This window comes from Pseudophryne corroboree, chromosome 3, assembly GCF_028390025.1.
Source record: "Pseudophryne corroboree isolate aPseCor3 chromosome 3, aPseCor3.hap2, whole genome shotgun sequence".
Lineage (NCBI taxonomy): Eukaryota > Metazoa > Chordata > Amphibia > Anura > Myobatrachidae > Pseudophryne > Pseudophryne corroboree.
In genome coordinates this window covers 469,729,018-469,749,209 of record NC_086446.1, presented here as the reverse complement: position 1 = coordinate 469,749,209, position 20,192 = coordinate 469,729,018, and the positions used below count along the sequence as shown (strand labels likewise).

General features: G+C 41.0%; 1 protein-coding gene and 1 pseudogene across 1 annotated transcript in view; both read left to right on the top strand.

Moving 5' to 3' along the window:
- GLP2R (glucagon like peptide 2 receptor) overlaps positions 1-20,192 on the top strand; it is a 310,415-nt gene that overhangs the window by 76,529 nt on the left and 213,694 nt on the right. The gene's annotated exons all lie outside the window — the stretch shown is intronic.
- Positions 17,311-17,429, top strand: LOC134898348 (5S ribosomal RNA; annotated as a pseudogene).

The window sequence follows — 20,192 nt, the reverse complement described above, 5'->3', positions numbered from 1 at the left end:
AGGTGGAGCTGATTGGCACATTGGTAGAGGGAGCTGCTTGGCTCCTGTATGATTGAGCTCATAATATAACTTTGTACTGTGGCCGGACATGAAATTACATCTTGAAAAAATGCCAAAAACCCCCCAGAAAGGAGCCATGTGGCCCAGTGAAACAGTCTTGCCTGTTTTTTTTATTATTATTTATTTTTATGATGATTACTGGCATTTCAACATCAGGTTGACTTGCATATATTAATGGTTTTCAGGTACAGATGCATTTGTGCTGGGAGCACAGTGGCACACTAGATAGCATCACTGCCTCTTAGCGCTATGGCTGGCTAGGTAGCTCACACTGCATGCTGTTTGAGCTTTGTGGCCAAACAGAAGTTAAGGACTCCCAATACACTTAAAAATACTCTTATGGGGACAGCATTATTTAACTAATTTAGGACCTGATTCTGATTTTGAAGTAAAGCAAAAAAAAAAAGCAATAACTTTGTATCTAGTGCAACCCGTGTTGCCATGCAAGGGGAGCAAATTAGAGATGTGCGCCGGACCATTTTTGCTGGATTTGGGTTTGGCTCTAATTCATCATCCGGCTTTGCATTTGTGTTTGCCAAACCACCGTGACTGGCTGTGGATTTTGATTTTTTTTTCCCCAAAAATGTACCAAAAAAAGCTAAAATCACATAATTTGGGTCTTTTCTTTTTACTACACTATTACTAACCTTAATAACATTAATTTTAAGTCATTTCCAGCAAATTTTGACCACCTCACAGCTTACAATATTGTTTTCACCTTATTTGCCAAAGGTTGCAGTGAACTGGTTGGTTACTAAGCAACAGAGCAGTGGCACAAACACTCTGCAATCTATAGCACATCAATGAAACTTTGCCACACAGCAGTAGCAGAAATGAAAGGTGGTGCAAGATGGAATTGTCCCTGGGATCTCCCACCCACCCTTATGTTGGATATTAAAAAAGGACATGCATATTTCAACATTCCAAGCACTTCAGTGACAGAGACTGCCCCTTTTGTGGCTGAAGTGCTTGGTTTGTTTGGGCCCCCACTACGTTGTTCGCTCACAAGGTTCCCGGCTGTCCTGAAAACTCTCTCCGAGTACATATTGGAGGGTGGGCAGCTTAAGTAACGCAAAGCCAGTTTTTACAAGGGCCTCAAAATTCCCTATTTTTCCTTCCAGTACTCAAAGGGACTCTGTGACATATCTATTTGTACAGTGTCATGAAAATAATCCTCCACCATTCTTTGGATGGTGATCGTATCAGATGGCATTACGGTAGAGGTGTCACTGATGTTGGGCAATTCTTTTAGACCCGACCAGATGTCAAAATGTTGGTTTGACTTATCTGTATTACCACTGGGTCTTTTGGGAAAACTGTGTTTTGTTTTTTTTCTTTGGCTGCTGCTGAAGAAATTGAATGAGGAGACATCGTAGTTGTCACTTGAGCAGCCAACTTGCTCACCAGGAGCTCTTTGCATCTCTTAAGATCTGGATCAGTTGGAAAGAAAGACACAGAGTATGACATACACCTAGGATCAAGCACAGAGTATGACATACACCTAGGATCAAGCTAAAATGTAGTGATCAGATTTCAAGATATTGGCAACCTGTGAATCCTGGCAAAGCGAATAAAGGACTTGAGTTACAAGTCTGGCATACTTTGCTGATTTGTATTGTTTAATCTCCTCTAATTTCTTCAATTGATTTTCCAAAAGCCAAATTAGGGAAATCACCTTACTATAGCCAACAGGGTCAGCACTGAATTCAGAGGTGGCTGCTTCAAAGGGTTTCAGCACCTTTAGAAGACAGAAAGTACTCTCTAAAGGTACATTCCCCCCCCCCCTACCCCCCCCCCCCCCCCCAATGTCACGGCTTGTTGTATAGCTACGGATGGCTTTTTTCTGTTCCTCCATCCGCTGAAGCATATAAACGGTGGAGTTCCACCTTGTTACCACCCCTTGCTTCAGTTGATGGCATGGCAAATTAATCTGTTCTTGCAGGTGCTGCAATCTCTCGCATGCTGTTGCTGAATACTGAAAATGCTCCAACATTTTTTGGCCCACAGGCAGCATCTCCTGCACGCCCATGTCCTTTTTTTAAAAAGCACTGTATCACTTAGTTGATCATGTGAGCAAAGCATGGGATGTGCAGGGGCAAACGCAGGATTTAGCCAGGGGGGTTTTCATGTATATGTATGTATGCATGTGTGTGTGCGTGAATATGTGTATATATATACATATATATATATACTGTATATATATATATATATATACATACATACATACACACACATATATATAATATACATATACAGTGTATATATATATATTTATATATATATATATATATATATATATATATATATTTATTATACACACACACATACTGTATAAACACATATACACACACATATATATATATATATATTTAGACAGTACATATATATATATATATATATATAGCTGCAAATGTAGAGGTTTGGCACTCCTCCTGTAACATTAATAGTAATAGCTCCGGTGCCCTGTCATTAGAAATATGAATGTAGACAGTGTGCGACTGGCACTCAGGAGACTTGAAAAGATAGACTGACACAGTTGCTGATGTCAACGTTTCAGAGCTATCGCTCCTTTATCAAGACAAACTGCAAATAAACCAAAATACAAACATTTATACATTACCATACACCTCGTGCATGTCCTGTCCACCGCTCACCGGGAGCCCCCGTGACGTCATAGGCACCCGCCGGCGCCGGCGACCCGGCTTACCCCGGGGGTGTGGCACAGGGGAAAGTGTTCCATCACCATAACAACAAAAGACGGCTGGAAATACATATAGAAGTTGAAAGGAGTTGAACATTGCGCACATTCCAATGGGAGCTTTTAACCATATAGCAACCATAGGCCCTGTAGCTGTCTAAAAGCTTGTCTTAACAGGGATGGATAAATGATAACTTAGTGGAGAAAATAACTCCAACGTATAAAGCATAAAGGGAGGTATAATGGTCAAAGTCATATCACAGGCTATCTCAGTAAGCTGCAGGTCATCCAGATAATAAAGTGACTAGTGAAATGCTGTCCCGCAGTGACAATTGATAAATGTTACGAAGCACATAATAACACAATAAGACTATACAATTACAAGAAACATGTGTATGACAAGATGTCATTCAGGCCCCATGGTTTAACTGTTTGTAAAGTATGGATCCATCTGGCCTCCTTCTGTAATAGACGGCGTTTGCACTTAATAGAAGCCAGGCTATGTTGAAGTTCTTTGAAATGACGGGCCACCGGTTGTTCCGATCCCCGGCCCTCAATTGCGGCCCGAATGCTTGATCTGTGCAATGCAATTCTTTCTTTAAATTCTCGGATCGTTTTTCCAATATACATAAGTCCACATGGGCATTTAATGTAGTAAACTACAAAACGACTGGTGCATGTAAATGACTGTGAAATACGGAATTTTTTACCTGATCTAGGGTGATGGAAAAACTCACCCGTCTCCAGACTGCTACAAGTGATACAGCCGAGGCACCTATAGTTGCCCGGCTTCCGAGTAAGAAAGTGTGCAGGGGTGGGGGGTTTACAGTGGGTGATATTGCTGTGAACAACTATGTCCTTCACACTGCGACCTCGTCGGTAAGATGGTAAGATGGTAGTAGCCTTGAATTTTTTAAATTGTTTATCTTGTGAAATAATGGGCCAAATCTGTTTCGCAATCTGCATGGTATTATTGCTCATCGTTGAATAGTCTTGTGGCCACACTATTCGATTAGGATTTCAACTTTCTTGTTTTTTTCTAGGAGGGAAGTACGGTCCTGGAGAAGGACTCTCTCCTTAGCCCTTTTCAAATATTTCCACTGGTAACCTATCAAAAGAAATTTGCGTGACATATTGTCAATTTGATTAATGGCATCCTCGCTATCACTGCAGATACGATAAATTCTCATGTATTGCGAGTAGGGCAACCCCCATTTGAGGGCAGGCGGATGGAAGCTGCCGGCATGTAGGATAGTATTTCTATCAGTATCTTTTACATATAGTGTGGTGTGGAGAACATGCATCTTGTTTAATTGCCACATCAAGATAGTGTATTTTTTCATAGCTGGTAGTAAAAGTGAATTTAATAGACGAGTCTAGTAAATTAATTTCCTGCATGACTGCCTTGAAGCTTTCTTCTGTATCGAACCCGAGAATAAAGATATTGTCGATATAACGAAAATATGCTTTAATCTTGTCAGATACAGCTGGATTGCACAGAAATAGATCCCTTTCAGTCTGGCACATGAATAGGTTGGCAAAGCTTGGGGCTACGCAAGAACCCATTGCGCAGCCCGAGCTGTGTAAATAAAATTTGCCGTCAAAAAGAAAATAATTTCTGGTAAGTGTCAGTTCCAGAAGGCGTGTAAAAAAATCGGCATCAGGGCTTGTGTATTTACTGCTGCTGGTGATAAAGTGTCTAACCGCCTCAATAACCCTTTGCTGGGGGATGCTAGTGTAAATGCTCGTAACATCCACTGTGCACATGATATACTTGTCAGGTAACGGAGACAGAGCCATCATGCGCACTAGACAGGCATTGGTGTCTCTCAAACATGTATGCTGATCATGTACAATGGGCTGCAAAAAGATATCAAGATATTTGGATATCATGTAATATAGTGAATCGCGGGCCGCAATAATTGGTCGGCCTGGCGGTTCCTGCGCATTTTTATGTAGTTTAGGAATCGTGTATATGACTGGTATAACAGGCCAGTCCTGTGTCAGCATATCCTTGGTCTTGGTGTCGATTACACCCTCTGTCACAGCTTGCATTAGGATGTCATCTAATTCACCTTTGTATGTAGCAGTGGGATCAGAGGATAGTGGTCGATACGTAGAATCATCTGCAAGTTGCCTATAGATTTTACGTCTATATGCCTCTATGTCTTGAATGACAATGCCTCTGCCCTTATCTGCAGAGCGGATGACAATGTCATTGTACATACCAAGATTTTTAAGTGCGGCGTGCTCAGAGGTAGAGAGATTGCTGGATACTGGTGTACTAGGTACTACAAGATCATCATATACATTTGTCATGTGATTAATGAAACATTTAATGTTGGAATTAGTTGAAACAGGATCAAATGTAGACGGTTTATGCATTGCTACTGTCCGTGGTGTTGACAGAATGTCATCACTAAAGTATTCTTTTAAACGAACACGGCTACCAAATTTGTACAGGTCCACCTTATTCTGGAAGGTATTGGGATTTTTTGTGGGGACATGGGACAGCCCCTTGTTAAGGACAGATGTTTCCTCTGCAGTGAGTATTCGTGATGATAAATTGAAAACTACATTTTCTTGCCGGTGGCTTTTTTTAATTTGGCGCGCTCACTGGCCCCCTCGGCGTGTGTAGGTCCTTTTTTGGGAGCCCGTCCTGCCCGAGTCGTAACCCCGGCAGGGGGCTTCATGGAGTTTTTTGGCTGAGAAGCCACGGCACATTCCGTGTCACTGGAAGAGATGGCACTTGAGTAGTCAGTTTCCAGATTAGGTTTCCTTTGGCATCGATATTTTGTTCTCTTGTCCTTGTATTGATTGCGGGTGTAAGCCCAGCTGTAAACTTTATTTTCTTGGTAGTCTTTGTCCACAGTAATGCGTTTTGATTTTTTAAATTGTATTAAGTCTGAACGATATTTATCCAAATCACTGGTCAATTTGGCAAGTAACTCCTTAGCCGGATCCGAATTGATTTGGTCGTCGTGTGTCGATTCAAATGCTGTGGTTTTATCCTTAGATAAATTCAGCTCCCTGCGGGACTCTTCTATCACAAGAAGAATGAGGTCGTATGAACACTTATTTAAAACTGCCACCCAGCGACGGCAGAAATCAGGATTGTATCTCCCAATAGTAGGTATATTTCGTATGCAAAATCCTCGGGGGATTTTTTTGCCACGATAGTAGTCAGACAACGTGACACCGTGAAAGTAGAAGTCAATTTCACGTTTTTTTAAGCTTTGTTAATTGGAAGAAGATTTGCTCCACTGTATCAGTTCCAGACGCATCCTCAAACTTGTCTGTAAATAGAATGGCATCAGCTTCTGAGTCTGTGAGAGACAATGCTTCCCCCACTGGTAGCGTAATGTTACTAAATCCAGGTACTGAATCAGTAGTCGACATAATATTCCAGCTGACGACAAGTAAAAACAAGTGAAGTCTCAGTTCAAAATAAGTCGGTTGGGTTCCCCAACAGTCCTCACTGGAGCGTATCCAGAGGTATAGTTAGCTGCGAACGTAGAGGTTTGGCACTCCTCCTGTAACATTAATAGTAATAGCTCCAGTGCCCTGTCATTAGAAATATGAATGTAGACAGTGTGCGACTGGCACTCAGGAGACTTGAAAAGATAGACTGACACCGTTGCTGATGTCAACGTTTCAGAGCTATCGCTCCTTTATCAAGACAAACCGCAAATAAACCAAAATACAAACATTAATACATTACCATACACCTCATGCATGTCCTGTCCACCGCTCACCGGGAGTCCCCGTGACGTCATAGGCACCCGACGGCGACGGCGACCCGGTTTACCCCGGGAGCGTGGCACAGGGGAAAGTGTTCCATCACCATAACAACAAAAGACGTCTGGAAATAAAAATAGAGGTTGAAAGGAGTTGAACATTGCGCACATTCCAATGGGAGCTTTTAACCATATAGCAACCATAGGCCCTGTAGCTGTATTACAGCTTGTCTTAACAGGGATGGATAAATGATAACTTAGTGGAGAAAATAACTCCAACGTTTAAAGCATAAAGGGAGGTATAATGATCAAAGTCATATCACAGGCTATCTCAGTAAGCTGCAGGTCATCCAGATAATAAAGTGACTAGTGAAATGCTGTCCCGCAGTGACAATTGATAAATGTCACGAAGCACATACTAACACAATAAGACTATACAATTACAAGAAACATGTGTATAACAAGATGTCATTCAGGCCCCATGGTTTAACTGTTTGTAAAGTATGGATCCATCTGGCCTCCTTCTGTAATAGACGGCGTCCACGATTGCCGCCCCGAATGTTCTCAGGGACACCATCAATAATTTTGTACTTAATGGAAGCCAGGCTATGTTGAAGTTCTTTGAAATGACGGGCCACCGGTTGTTCCGATCCCCGGCCCTCAATTGCCTCGGCTGTACCACTTGTAGCAGTCTGGAGACGGGTGAGTTTTTCCATCACCCTAGATCAGGTAAAACATTCTGTATTTCACAGTCATTTACATGCACCAGTCGTTTTGTAGTTTACTACATTAAATGCCCATGTGGATTTATGTATATTGGAAAAACGATCCGACAATTTAAAGAAAGAATTGCATTGCACAGATCAAGCATTCGGGCCGCAATTGAGGGCCGGGGATCGGAACAACCGGTGGCCCGTCATTTCAAAGAACTTCAACATAGCCTGGCTTCCATTAAGTACAAAATTATTGATGGTGTCCCTGAGAACATTCGGGCCGGCAATCGTGGACGCCGTCTATTACAGAAGGAGGCCAGATGGATCCATACTTTACAAACAGTTAAACCATGGGGCCTGAATGACATCTTGTCATACACATGTTTCTTGTATTGTATAGTCTTATTGTGTTAGTATGTGCTTCGTAACATTTATCAATTGTCACTGCGGGACAGCATTTCACTAGTCACTTTATTATCTGGATGACCTGCAGCTTACTGAGATAGCCTGTGATATGACTTTGACCATTATACCTCCCTTTATGCTTTATACGTTGGAGTTATTTTCTCCACTAAGTTATCATTTATCTATCCCTGTTAAGACAAGCTTTAATACAGCTACAGGGCCTATGGTTGCTATATGGTTAAAAGCTCCCATTGGAATGTGCGCAATGTTCAACTCCTTTCAACTTCTATTTGTATTTCCAGCCGTCTTTTGTTGTTATGGTGATGGAACACTTTCCCCTGTGCCACGCCCCCCGGGGTAAGCTGGGTCGCCAGCACCGTCGGGTGCCTATGATGTCACGGGGACTCCCGGTGAGCGGTGGACAGGACATGCACAAGGTGTATTGTAATGTATAAATGTTTGTATTTTGGTTTATTTGCGGTTTGTCTTGATAAAGGAGCGATAGCTGTGAAACGTTGACATCAGCAACTGTGTCAGCCTATCTTTTCAAGTCTCCTGAGTGCCAGTCGCACACTGTCTACACATATATATATATATACACAGTATATATACAGTATATATATATATACACACACACACACACACACACACATATATATATATATATATAAACACACATTCATACATACATTTATGCATCCTACTGTAGGTCTGTGAGCAGTGAGGATGGTGAGGCTGAGGACGGAGGGAGCTGCTGTTTGTACACAGCCAGCAGCTCCCACCGGACATTCTATTTCGTCAGCAGAGAGCTAGAGTACATAGCTCTCTGCTGCTGCAGGTCCGCGATCGCGTCTTTTTCAAAGACGGAAACACATCTGTCTCCGTCTCAAAAAAAGAAAATTCAGCTCATCAGGGGGGGTTTCCAGGTACTCAGAACCCCCCCCCCCCCTGCGTGCGCTACTGATGTGTTGAAATTCACCCAGCTGTAATGCTCTCACAATATTTGTATATACTGTATCACAAATTATTTGGAGAGTCCAAGTGGGGTAAGCCATGTTTCTACGACATCCCTTCTAAGAGGTTGTTAGCAGTATGCCTCTTAATGAATTCGTGATACACAGAGTAGCCTGTCTCTGAATGAGCTGCCGTTGTTTGTTAGATAATGCTTTTGCTGCTGCTGAAGGCAATTCACCCACCCAGTGGGCTGTCACAGTCATGTCATTTTTAGTTTACCCACTACCATTTGTTCACATATCTGTGGTTAAGTGGACAGTTGGGTACAATGACATTTTGTAGGCCAATAATTACGTTTTTTTTATCAACGTCCGGGTACATCCTAGAAATGGCTTTTCATCTAAAATAGAACAGAGATGGAATTTGCTACAGATGATCACAGGACCTCAATTAACTGTGTAAAACCCACTGCATTTATGGCAGATATTGGACGCAGATCTAATACTAGCATAGCCGTGATGGCGTCAGTGATCTGCTCTGCAACTGGGTGAGAGCTGTCATATTTTCTTCCCCTTGCAAAGGATTAACAGTCAATTGATTTTGCACAATACAAGCAGTCTTCTTGGTCCCCTGCTGGGATGAAGAACCAATCCCAGCAGCAGCAGGCCTAGTGTGCAAGGATTCTTCTGAGGAATCCTGGAATGGGGAGGAGTCACCTAGCCTTAACTGGAAGCAGGATTTCATCTCATGATTACTGAGAATATTGAGGATGAAGGTGTTGGTGGTGGAGATTGCAGGTGCTGGGATCTAGTTGAGAGTAGGGAGCTAGCTGATGCTGGACTGCTTGTTGTTATTTTTTTAGCACCAGCTTTTGATGTTATCAAAACCATGAGCTCGCTGCAAATGAAGTAACAGTGTGAAGGTACCCAGATGCTTAATGTCCCTACCTCTACTTACTGTGGTTCCACAAAGGCTACAAATAGCTTGACAAATGTTGTCAGTATTTGGGTAAAAATAATTTCACACATCCGAGGACCAGGCATGACAATAGCCATCTTCTTATCATGGCCAAAAGCTGCTTCCACTGGTGCCTGACTTACACAAATAACATCCTCAACATCCTCATTAGCACCAGCGTCAGCTACACAAATATCCCCCTCATCCTCTTGCAAATTCCACAGTGGCATCCTCAATTTCTATGTCATCAGCTATACTTCTGCTACTCATCTCCACATTTGCAGAGGGAACAGAAATGGTGGATGCTAGCTTCTCTTTGAGTACAGTGTCAGAAAAATGAGGATCACACATAGCACTCTTGGATACATTTACACTCTCCTTAGTGATTTGTGACATTTCTGTTTCTGAATGCACAGTTTGTTCTACTTCCTTAGTTGTTTTACAGTTTTTTTTACACCACTTCCAAGGGTAAATTTACCAAGATGGGAGTTCTATTTAAGATGGGATGTTGTCCATAGCAACCATTCAGATTCTACTTCTCATTTAGCACATTCTAGAATATAATACCTGGAATCTGATTGGTTGCTATGGGCAACATCCCATCTTAAATAGAATTCCCATCATAATAAATTTACCGCCTAGACTCTGAGTGAAAATGTCTTCCATCATCATGATAGAGCGAAGATGCTTTACTGACAGTTGCAGAACAACCACACAGAAATAAAGGCAATGTTTTGTGTTTTTCTGCACCAAACCTTCCCTTTATAAGAGGGGTCTTTTTCTTTAATACTGTATATTGGGTTTTTTATTTTAGATGCGCTCTTAGACCTGCTATGCCCTCAAGCATTGACTTTAGTAGATGATGTTGCTGGACTAGCATCGTCAACTTGACTCGTGGCAGCAGCTGCTGCACTAGTATTTGGTTGCTCTTCTCTAAACTGATAGTTATCCATTTGTCAAGTCGCATATCACGGCATGGATCACAGGGCTTATAGATGCACTTGAACAATGGGGGTAATTCATAGTTGATCGCAGCAGCAAATTTGTTAGCAGTTGGGCAAAACCATATACACTGCATGTGTTGCAGATACAACATTTGCAGAGAGAGTTAGATTTGGGTGGGTTATTTTGTTTCTGTGCAGGGTAAATACTGGCTGCTTTATTTTTACACTGCAATTTAGATTTCAGTTTGAACACACCCCACCCAAATCTAACTCTCTCTGCACATGTTATATCTGCCCCACCTGCAGTGCACATGGTTTTGCCCAACTGCTAACAAATTTGCTGCTGCGATCAACTCTGAATTAGGCCCAAAGTGCACTTGAGTAAAGCGCACCAACCAGTAATAAAAACAATAGATATATTATATATTTTATTTTTCTATCTTTAAACTTGCAGCTCAGTTGTAACTTTGTGGATCACAGGGTTTATAGATGCACTTGAACAAAATGCACTTGAGTAAAACGCACCAACCAACCAACCAATACAAAAACAATATATATATATATATATATATATATATATATATTTTATTTTTCTATTTTTAAACTTGCAACTCAGTTCCAACTGTGTGGATCACAGGGCTTATAGCACCTTCCTGAGATTTGAATAGACTTCGAGGACAACTGCAGGTACATGTACTGCTGTGGCAGTTAGGAAATAGTTTTAAATAGGGAAGTTATTTTAGGCAATGCCCAGATATGGCCATCATAGGCTGTGAGGAATGGTAATTAGGGAGAATACTTAAATCCTGTTTTTGCAAGATTTAGAGATCTTCTCCCTTTGACTAATAGGCATACTTGCCCACTCTCCCAGAACGGCAGGGACTCTTCTGTAAATATGGTGGCACCAAGGATGGACTGGGGCCTAAAATCGGCACTGGCATGTGTGTGCACGCGCGTGCCTTTGCTGCGTGCGTGCACATGAAAGGGGTGTGCGGACACTACCCACAGGGGCAAGCCGTGATCAGGGGGGCACGCCCCTATTTCTATGGAGACGGGTGAGGGCACATGACATGTAACAAGGGGGCGTGCCGTGAGTCAGGGGGTCATGGACTCGCGGCACACCTCCATTTCCATGGAGACAAGGGAGCAGCCAGACCAGAGAGCCAGAGGCTGTGCTGCGCACGGCCTTCTTAGCGTTCTGTGTGACAGGACCGGATTACCAGACCATTGACCCTCCTGTCATTTGCCAGAAGTGCCAGATGGGCAGTCCGGCCCTGGGTTGCACTCCCGACTCGCCTGGAAAGCGGGCCAGTCTCCTGCATCCCACTGTTCCCCGTCTGCACCTCGTGCTGCACCAGCTCACCTCTGCCCGCACCCCTAGCTGCATCCGGTCACAAGAGGAGTGGGCAGGGTGATGATTCGATTCACGCTAAATCGCAACACCATAGCAACGTTCCCTGCTTTACAATGCTGATAATGTGGGCATTGTAGGGGGGCGGGACTACTATGACGCGATCACATCTACACGCCCTTTTAGCGTCTCATCCACGTCCCCCTCCTGTACAACGTGGCTGCTCCCTCCTGGAGGGAGCAACCATAAAGAAGGCATAGGCGTGCGCAGCACATTTTATTAGAGGGTGCACCGTTGGAGGGGTGTGTCTAGCACCGCCTTTTGGGCGTGTCTAGAACCATCTATTGATGGTCAACGCAATATAAAATATCCACCCTTGTAGCAATCCTAATAAAGCAGATACATTGTCAGATGTTGTGGTGTGCACCAAACAAACACCCCTGATGGCACTCACTGCAATTACACTGCTCCTCCTCAGCCTGGTCTGGCTACCCCTCTCTTTCCCCTGCAAGCTGCAGCAGCTTACTTACAAGTCAGTCACTCACTGACACTGACAGTCGCAGACTAGTACTGCTGCTGCTGGAAAAACGAGTGACGTGTCAATGCTGCTGCCGACTGCCTGCCAGTATTAAATTTGTCTTCCTAATAGGAACGCTGGCTGCATGCTGCTCCTCATCAGTGGCTGGCAGTGGCATAGCATTGAAGGAGAGAGGTGGGCGGGTGTAATGGGTGGGCGTGCGAGCCGCATTACGTAATCACGTCACACCACGCTGTTTTTGTACATGGAGGTGGAGCCAGGAGTTTGAAAGCCGGTGGCAGTGGCACCCTTGATTAACCCAGGCGTCCGGTCAGTAATGCAGTCCTGACAGGGTGCAGCGCAGTGGGGACAGTAATCAGCCTGCTCGGCGATCGCTGCATCAGGCATGTGAGATCGGGGTGCTGGATATTAGGGGGTGCCTATGCGCACCAGGCACCCCCCCCCTGCGCACACCTATGAAAGAAGGCAACTATGCTAATAGGCCCTTTAGTCCTTTAGTTTTTATACAGGTTTGGGTCCAATACTGAGATTATGACATATATATTTTATATATATATATATATATATATATATGAAATAGTAGTAGTATGGCGTCACAGGTGTATGCGAATAAAGTAAGTGTAGGGTTAAGGTAATATACTCAACCGTGGATATAAGGTGTCAGCTAGCCCCCAATTAGATTCAGGCAGTGATAAGCTACCTTAGATTAGAAATAAAGAAGGGGGGGTGGGGCCGCCAGCGACCAACAGTGTCAAATGGATTTAAAATAAGTATGAAGAAATGGCAGGATACGTACAGATAAAAAGATAAAATTACATTTATTTATAAAAGGGGGTTAGGATCTCAAAAGTATGGGATATTATTAAAATTACATCAAGAAAAAGCTAAAAAGTATAAAAAGTACAAAACATGTAAATACAGAGCAATAATCTAGTAAAACAAGAGAATGGTGCTTATCTTAAAAATGGAGGGTCATTTACAGGTACACCCAACGCGTTTCGTCCGTCAGACTTCATCAAGGGGTAGGGTACTAATGAACAGAGGTTCTATTTATAGCTGGTACAAGTGCTAATGGGTAATTATGACATCACTTCCTGTTGGAGCTGCATATTGCTTATAACTTCACAAATTTACGTATTAACACATCTATACTACAGGTGTTGTGATCATAGGTCCGTATATCGTATTATTATCAGAAAACGAGTCCATGAAATGCTGTTTTTTAAGGACAGAAGTTTCAGGACGCGTTCCGCATCACTTTTGCCCCATTTCCGGTGTCCGCCGCGGCGATGTGCGTATGCGCATCATGCCGCACTTCCGGTATCGGCGTCCGGCTGAGTGCGCTGTGTTTTCCCCACTTCCTTCCAATATAACTGTTGAGAGGTGCCACACTTCCTGTCAGGGGGGGAACAGACTGCTCCTTCGGTGTCATTGGATGGGAGAAGCTGTCAATCATCACGGCGGCCATCTTAATGGAGTTTTTATGGCTGCAGACATGTTTATCATGGATGTAGGTTTAAGGAGTAAACGGAGTCTCCATGGGAACCGATATACAATGAGATACAAATAAAAACATATATTAGAACACCATTATGGTCTTTGTTTAGTAGATTATAATAGTGATGTTTATATTACTGCTGAATACAGATAGTAATAGGCAGTATGTTGTGTATCTATAATGTTAAGTGAACAGAATAAAAAATATTTTTTATATATAGATTATCATTTATTAAAGCAAGGATCTTGTATACTATCCCTTGCCCAATTATCTGTTAAATAATTAGACGGTATGAGAAGAGGTAGAACAGGTTACTAAAACAGAAGGTAAAACGGGTTTCTAAAATAGGGTGCCAGGAAGATTTACCAGGAGTTGCTGCCAATCAATGAGGCCTTTATATTGGTGCCTAGTGAAATATTTAGGGGATTGTCCCTAATCCCTAATACGTATAACATTTATAAGTGAATATACATAGATAGAAAGTGCCATTAGAAAAATTATATAAGACTAAATAGTCCATCGATTACTATAGTGCATAGGATGTCTAACAAATGTATATATAAATATATAATTATACATATATATATATATATATATATATATATATATATAAGACTATACAGGATTAGGTGGAAAACTATATAGGTCTGTCATATTTGGCTAGGAGTATTGTGTATAAAACTAGTGCACGTGCATATGACAGACAGTGGTTACTACACATTAGTGATAGTATAAGTGGTGTATATTGTGAACTGATGGACTACTCGTGTGTCAATATTGCGGAAACTGCTTATGGTCTACCATGACCCACTATGTACAGTACCCAATCTTCGCAAATGGTGCCCCATTTGGTACTGGTTGGGCCCTACACTGCTTAGCTTCCAAGGTCGGTCGAGATTGGGCGTCCACCAGTGTGGTATGACTGTATCTTGTGGTGAAGCGACTCAAGGACACAGTAATTCATTTTTTTATTGAAAGTATTGACATACTACATAATACATGGTGTTTTTATACAAATATGGTGCTACAAAGGTGCTGAGTGCACAAAGAATAGAACGGGAATTGAAAACCAGAATGATCAGCCATAGGAGCTTCTTTCACAGGAACGGTGCGATTTCGTAGCCTTCGTTGAAACCCATGGGATGTGTAGTTTTCAGTTGGAATATCCAATACATTTCCCTCTGGGAAAGCTTCTTTGCTAGGTCACCGTCTCTTTCACTGCTCATGACGTGTTCTATCGGCTTGAAAGAAAGTTCCTCTGGATTGGAGTTATGTTCAAGTTTAAAATGTCTGTAGATTAAATGCGTCTCCAGTTTGTTTTTGATGCTCCTTATATGCTCCTGTATCCTGATTTTTAATGTCCTTTTCGTTTTTCCCACATATTTTTTGTGGCACGTACATTCTAATAAATAAATAACCGTTGTGCTGTTACAGTTCATAAACTCCTTTATCTTGAACTCCTGGGTATTTTCCGTGTCGCTGAAGCTTCTTCTATTAGGATTTAGGAATTTACACACGTTGCAGTGTCCGCATTTGTATGCTCCAATACACTTCGGGAGGGAACGGTGGTTGGCGTCTGGAGGTAATTCCCGTAGCATACTGGATGAATTTTCCTTTTTAATGCAATCCAACCCCACAACCCCCATATTCTATTTTTTACCCAAAATCCATAAATGCCTAACTAATCCACCTGGGAGACCCATTGTTGCAGGGATAGATTCCCTTACTTCTAACTTACCTAAGTACGTGGATGTCTTTTTAAATCCATATGTCAGAGAGCTACCATCGTTCCTCCAAGATACAACTATGGTACTGAATGAGGTGAAGAAGAGTGTATGGAAAGACACATATCTGTGGGTAACCATTGATGTCCAGTCATTATATACCTGCATAGAACATCAAAAAGGCACCGAAGCAAGTAGAGAATACCTGAACAAGGACCACTCCCTCACAGAAGTACACAGGAATTTTATCTGCAAATTAATGCTATTCATTTTAAGCCGGAATTATTTAAAATTTTTAGATACATTTTATCTGCAAAGGTGTGGCACTGCTATAGGTACTATTTTCGCACCAGGCTTCACTAATTTATTCATGGGACAATGGGAGGAGAAATACATGTATACCGCACAATATTTTAAGGAGTCTGTTGTAATGTATAAGAGATACATTGACGACATTTTAATCATCTGGGATGGAACCTCTGAGTCGTTCATGGACTTTTTTAAGATTTTACAGACCAACGATTTTAACCTGTCTTTTACCTGCAATGTAAATGAAGACTCTATTGAATTTTTGGATCTGATTTTAAAAGGCGAACAAGGGGCGGTCACCACCAAGAATTACATCAAAGAGGTTGACATGAACAGCTATCTCCATTATAAGAGCAGCCACTCAAAGAAATGGAAGAACAATATCCTGTATTCGCAATTCCATAGAATTCGGAGAAACTGCAATAAAACTGAAGACTGCGAACAACAACTAGCAACCTATAGGAAAAGATTTGAAGAAAAGAGTTACCCCAAAGCAATATTGGATGAAGCCATCGTGAAGACTAGAAATCTTGAGAGGGACAGTCTACTTACATACAAAGAGAAAATGGTAAAACAGGAATCCATTTCCTTTATAACAACATATAACAGTCATGAGCGTGACAGCCAAACTTCATTAAGGTCTCATTGGGACATTTTACTGATGGATCCGATCCTTAAATAAATTCTCTCCCCCCCCATCCAGAGCTTATTTTTCGAAAATCAAAAAAATCTGAAAGACATTCTCGCACCCAGTATGCAACGGGAATTACCTCCAGACGCCAACCACCGTTCCCTCCCGAAGTGTATTGGAGCATACAAATGCGGACACTGCAACGTGTGTAAATTCCTAAATCCTAATAGAAGAACCTTCAGTGACATGGAAAATACCCAGGAGTTCAAGATAAAGGAGTTTATGAACTGTAACAGCACATCGGTTATTTATTTATTAGAATGTACGTGCCACAAAAAATATGTGGGAAAAATGAAAAGGACATTAAAAATCAGGATACAAGAGCATATAAGGAGCATCAAAAACAAACTGGAGACGCATTTAATCTACAGACATTTTAAACTTGAACATAACTCCAGTCCAGAGGAACTTTCTTTCAAGGTGATAGGACACGTCATGAGCAGTGAAAGAGGCGGTGACCTAGCAAAGAAGCTTTCCCAGAGGGAAATGTATTGGATATTCCAACTGAAAACTACACATCTCATGGGTTTCAACGAAGGCTACGAAATCGCACCGTTCCTGTGAAAATAGATCCTATGGCTGATCATTCTGGTTTTCAATTCCCGTTCTATTCTTTAAGCACTCAGTACCTTTGTAGTACCATATTTGTATAAAAACACCATGTGTTATGTAGTATGTCAATACTTTCAATCAAAAAATGGATTACTGTGTCCTTGAGTCGCTTCACCACAAGATACAGTCATACCACACTGGTGGACGCCCAATCTCGACCGACCTTGGAAGCTAAGCAGTGTAGGGCCCAACCAGTACCAAATGGGGCACCATTTGCGAAGATTGGGTACTGTATATAGTGGGTCATGGTAGACCATAACCAGTTTCCGCAATATTGACACACGAGTAGTCCATCAGTTCACAATATACACCACTTATACTATCACTAATGTGTAGTAACCACTGTCTGTCCTATGCACGTGCACTAGTTTTATACACAACACTCCTAGCCAAATATGACAGACCTATATAGTTTTCCACCTAATCCTGTATAGTCTTATATATATAAATTTGTTAGACATCCTATGCACTATAGTAATCGATGGACTATTTAGTCTTATATAATTTTTCTAATGGCACTTTCTATCTATGTATATTCACTTATAAATGTTATACGTATTAGGGATTAGGAACAATCCCCTAAATATTTCACTAGGCACCAATATAAAGGCCTCATTGATTGGCAGCAACTCCTGGTAAATCTTCCTGGCACCCTATTTTAGCAACCCGTTTTACCTTCTGTTTTAGTAACCTGTTCTACCTCTTCTCATACCGTCTAATTATTTAACAGATAATTGGGAAAGGGATAGTATACAAGATCCTTGCTTTAATAAATGATAATCTATTCATAAAAAAATATTTTTTATTCTGTTCACTTAACATTATAGATACACAACATACTGCCTATTACTATCTGTATTCAGCAGTAATATAAACATCACTATTATAATCTACTAAACAAAGACCATAATGGTGTTCTAATATATGTTTTTATTTGTATCTCATTGTATATCAGTTCCCATGGAGACTCCGTTTACTCCTTAAACCTACATCCATGATAAACATGTCTGCAGCCATAAAAACTCCATTAAGATGGCCGCCGTGATGATTGACAGCTTCTCCCATCCAATGACACCAAAGGAGCAGTCTGTTCCCGCCCTGACAGGAAGTGTGGCACCTCTCAACAGTTATATCGGAAGGAAGTGGGGAAAACACAGCGCACTCAGCCGGACGCCGATACCGGAAGTGCGGCATGATGCGGACGCCGGAAACGGGGCGTAAGTGACGCGGAACGCGTCCTGGAACTTCTGTTCTTAAAAACAGCATTTCATGGACTCGTTTTCTGATAATAATACAATATACGGACCTATGATCACAACACCTGTAGTATAGATGTGTTAATACGTAAATTTGTGAAGTTATAAGCAATATGCAACTCCAACAGGAAGTGATGTCATAATTACCCATTAGCACTTGTACCAGCTATAAACAGAACCTCTGTTCATTAGTACCCTACCCCTTGATGAAGTCTGATGGACGAAACGCGTTGGGTGTACCTCTAAATGATCCTCCATTTTTAAGATAAGCACCATTCTCTTATCTTACTAGATTATTGCTCTGTATTTACATGTTTTGTACTTTTTATACTTTTTAGCTTTTTCTTGATGTAATTTTAATAATATCCCATACTTTTGAGATCCTAACCCCCTTTTATAAATAAATGTAATTTTATCTTTTTATCTGTACGTATCCTGCCATTTCTTCATACTTATTTTAAATCCATTTGACACTGTTGGTCGCTGGCGCCCCCACCCCCCCTTTCTTTTATATATATATATATATATATATATATATTATCTACACATATACTATATATAATATATATGTCATTATCTCAGTATGTGCCCCAAGAATGTGGGATTTTGAACTTTGGATAAGGGATACTCAACCTGTTGTTCCCTGTACGTGTGAGATACTCAGCATTATTCAGTGATCCTTTGCAATACAGAATAGAGATCAGTCAGCAAAAAATTAACTTGTGCACCTGCTTTAAATAAAACAATCACACATGTTATCTATAAATGTATATGTTGCAAGATTTTGTCTTTTGATATAATAGAAAACCAACCACTGTAAACTTCCATGTATTTTTTTAATATTTCATGAATAAATATATTGATATGATTTCTGCTATAATGCAGAAATTTGCTGAACATTCAAGTTCCATTATTTTCTGAATATCTTTATGAACTGCTATACACTTCAGTGCACAAACAATATCGCTGAATGGACCTAGTTGTAAAATGCATCTCATTGTTCTTTTTTGTCAGCTGCAAATTATTTTGCGCTTGATAGAGTTTACTCCATTTATGTATGAATTTAATAGTGCGCACTATCATTTAGACACTGACATGTCTGTGTTTCCTAAAATCATGTTGTTAATAATAACACATTTTGATAGGGGATGTAAATCCTTACTTTTTTTTCTACTGTATTTGAAAAAAATTCAACCTTTGAAAAAAATTTTTAACTTCACTTGTTTTTGTTATTCTTAAATGTTTATCAGAAATGGCTACCTTATAATTCCAGAAGCCCAAAGACCAGCTACAGAGGCACATGAAAGTTTATGAACCTTTCAGAATTTTCTATATTTCTGCTGAAATTTGGCTTAAAACTACTTCAGATTTTCACACAAGTCCTAAACGTACATAAAGAGAACCAAATCAAATAAATGAGACAAAAAAATTAGACGTGCTTATTTTTTTTAATGGAAGAAAAGTATTCAATATCACATATCTGTGAGTGGCAAAAGTATGTGAACATTTAGGCTTAGCAGATATTTTAAAGGTGAAATTTACGAGTAAGGGATTTTCAATCTATGGGATAACAATCAGGTGTGAGTGGACAACCAGTTTTTTTAAATGAACATGGATCTATCATAGTCTGAAGTTCACAACACGTTTGTGGAAGTGTCTCATGCCACGAACAAAAGAGTTTTCTGAGGACCTCAATAAAAACAGTTGTTAATACTCATCAAGCTCGGAAAGGTTGCAAACCCATA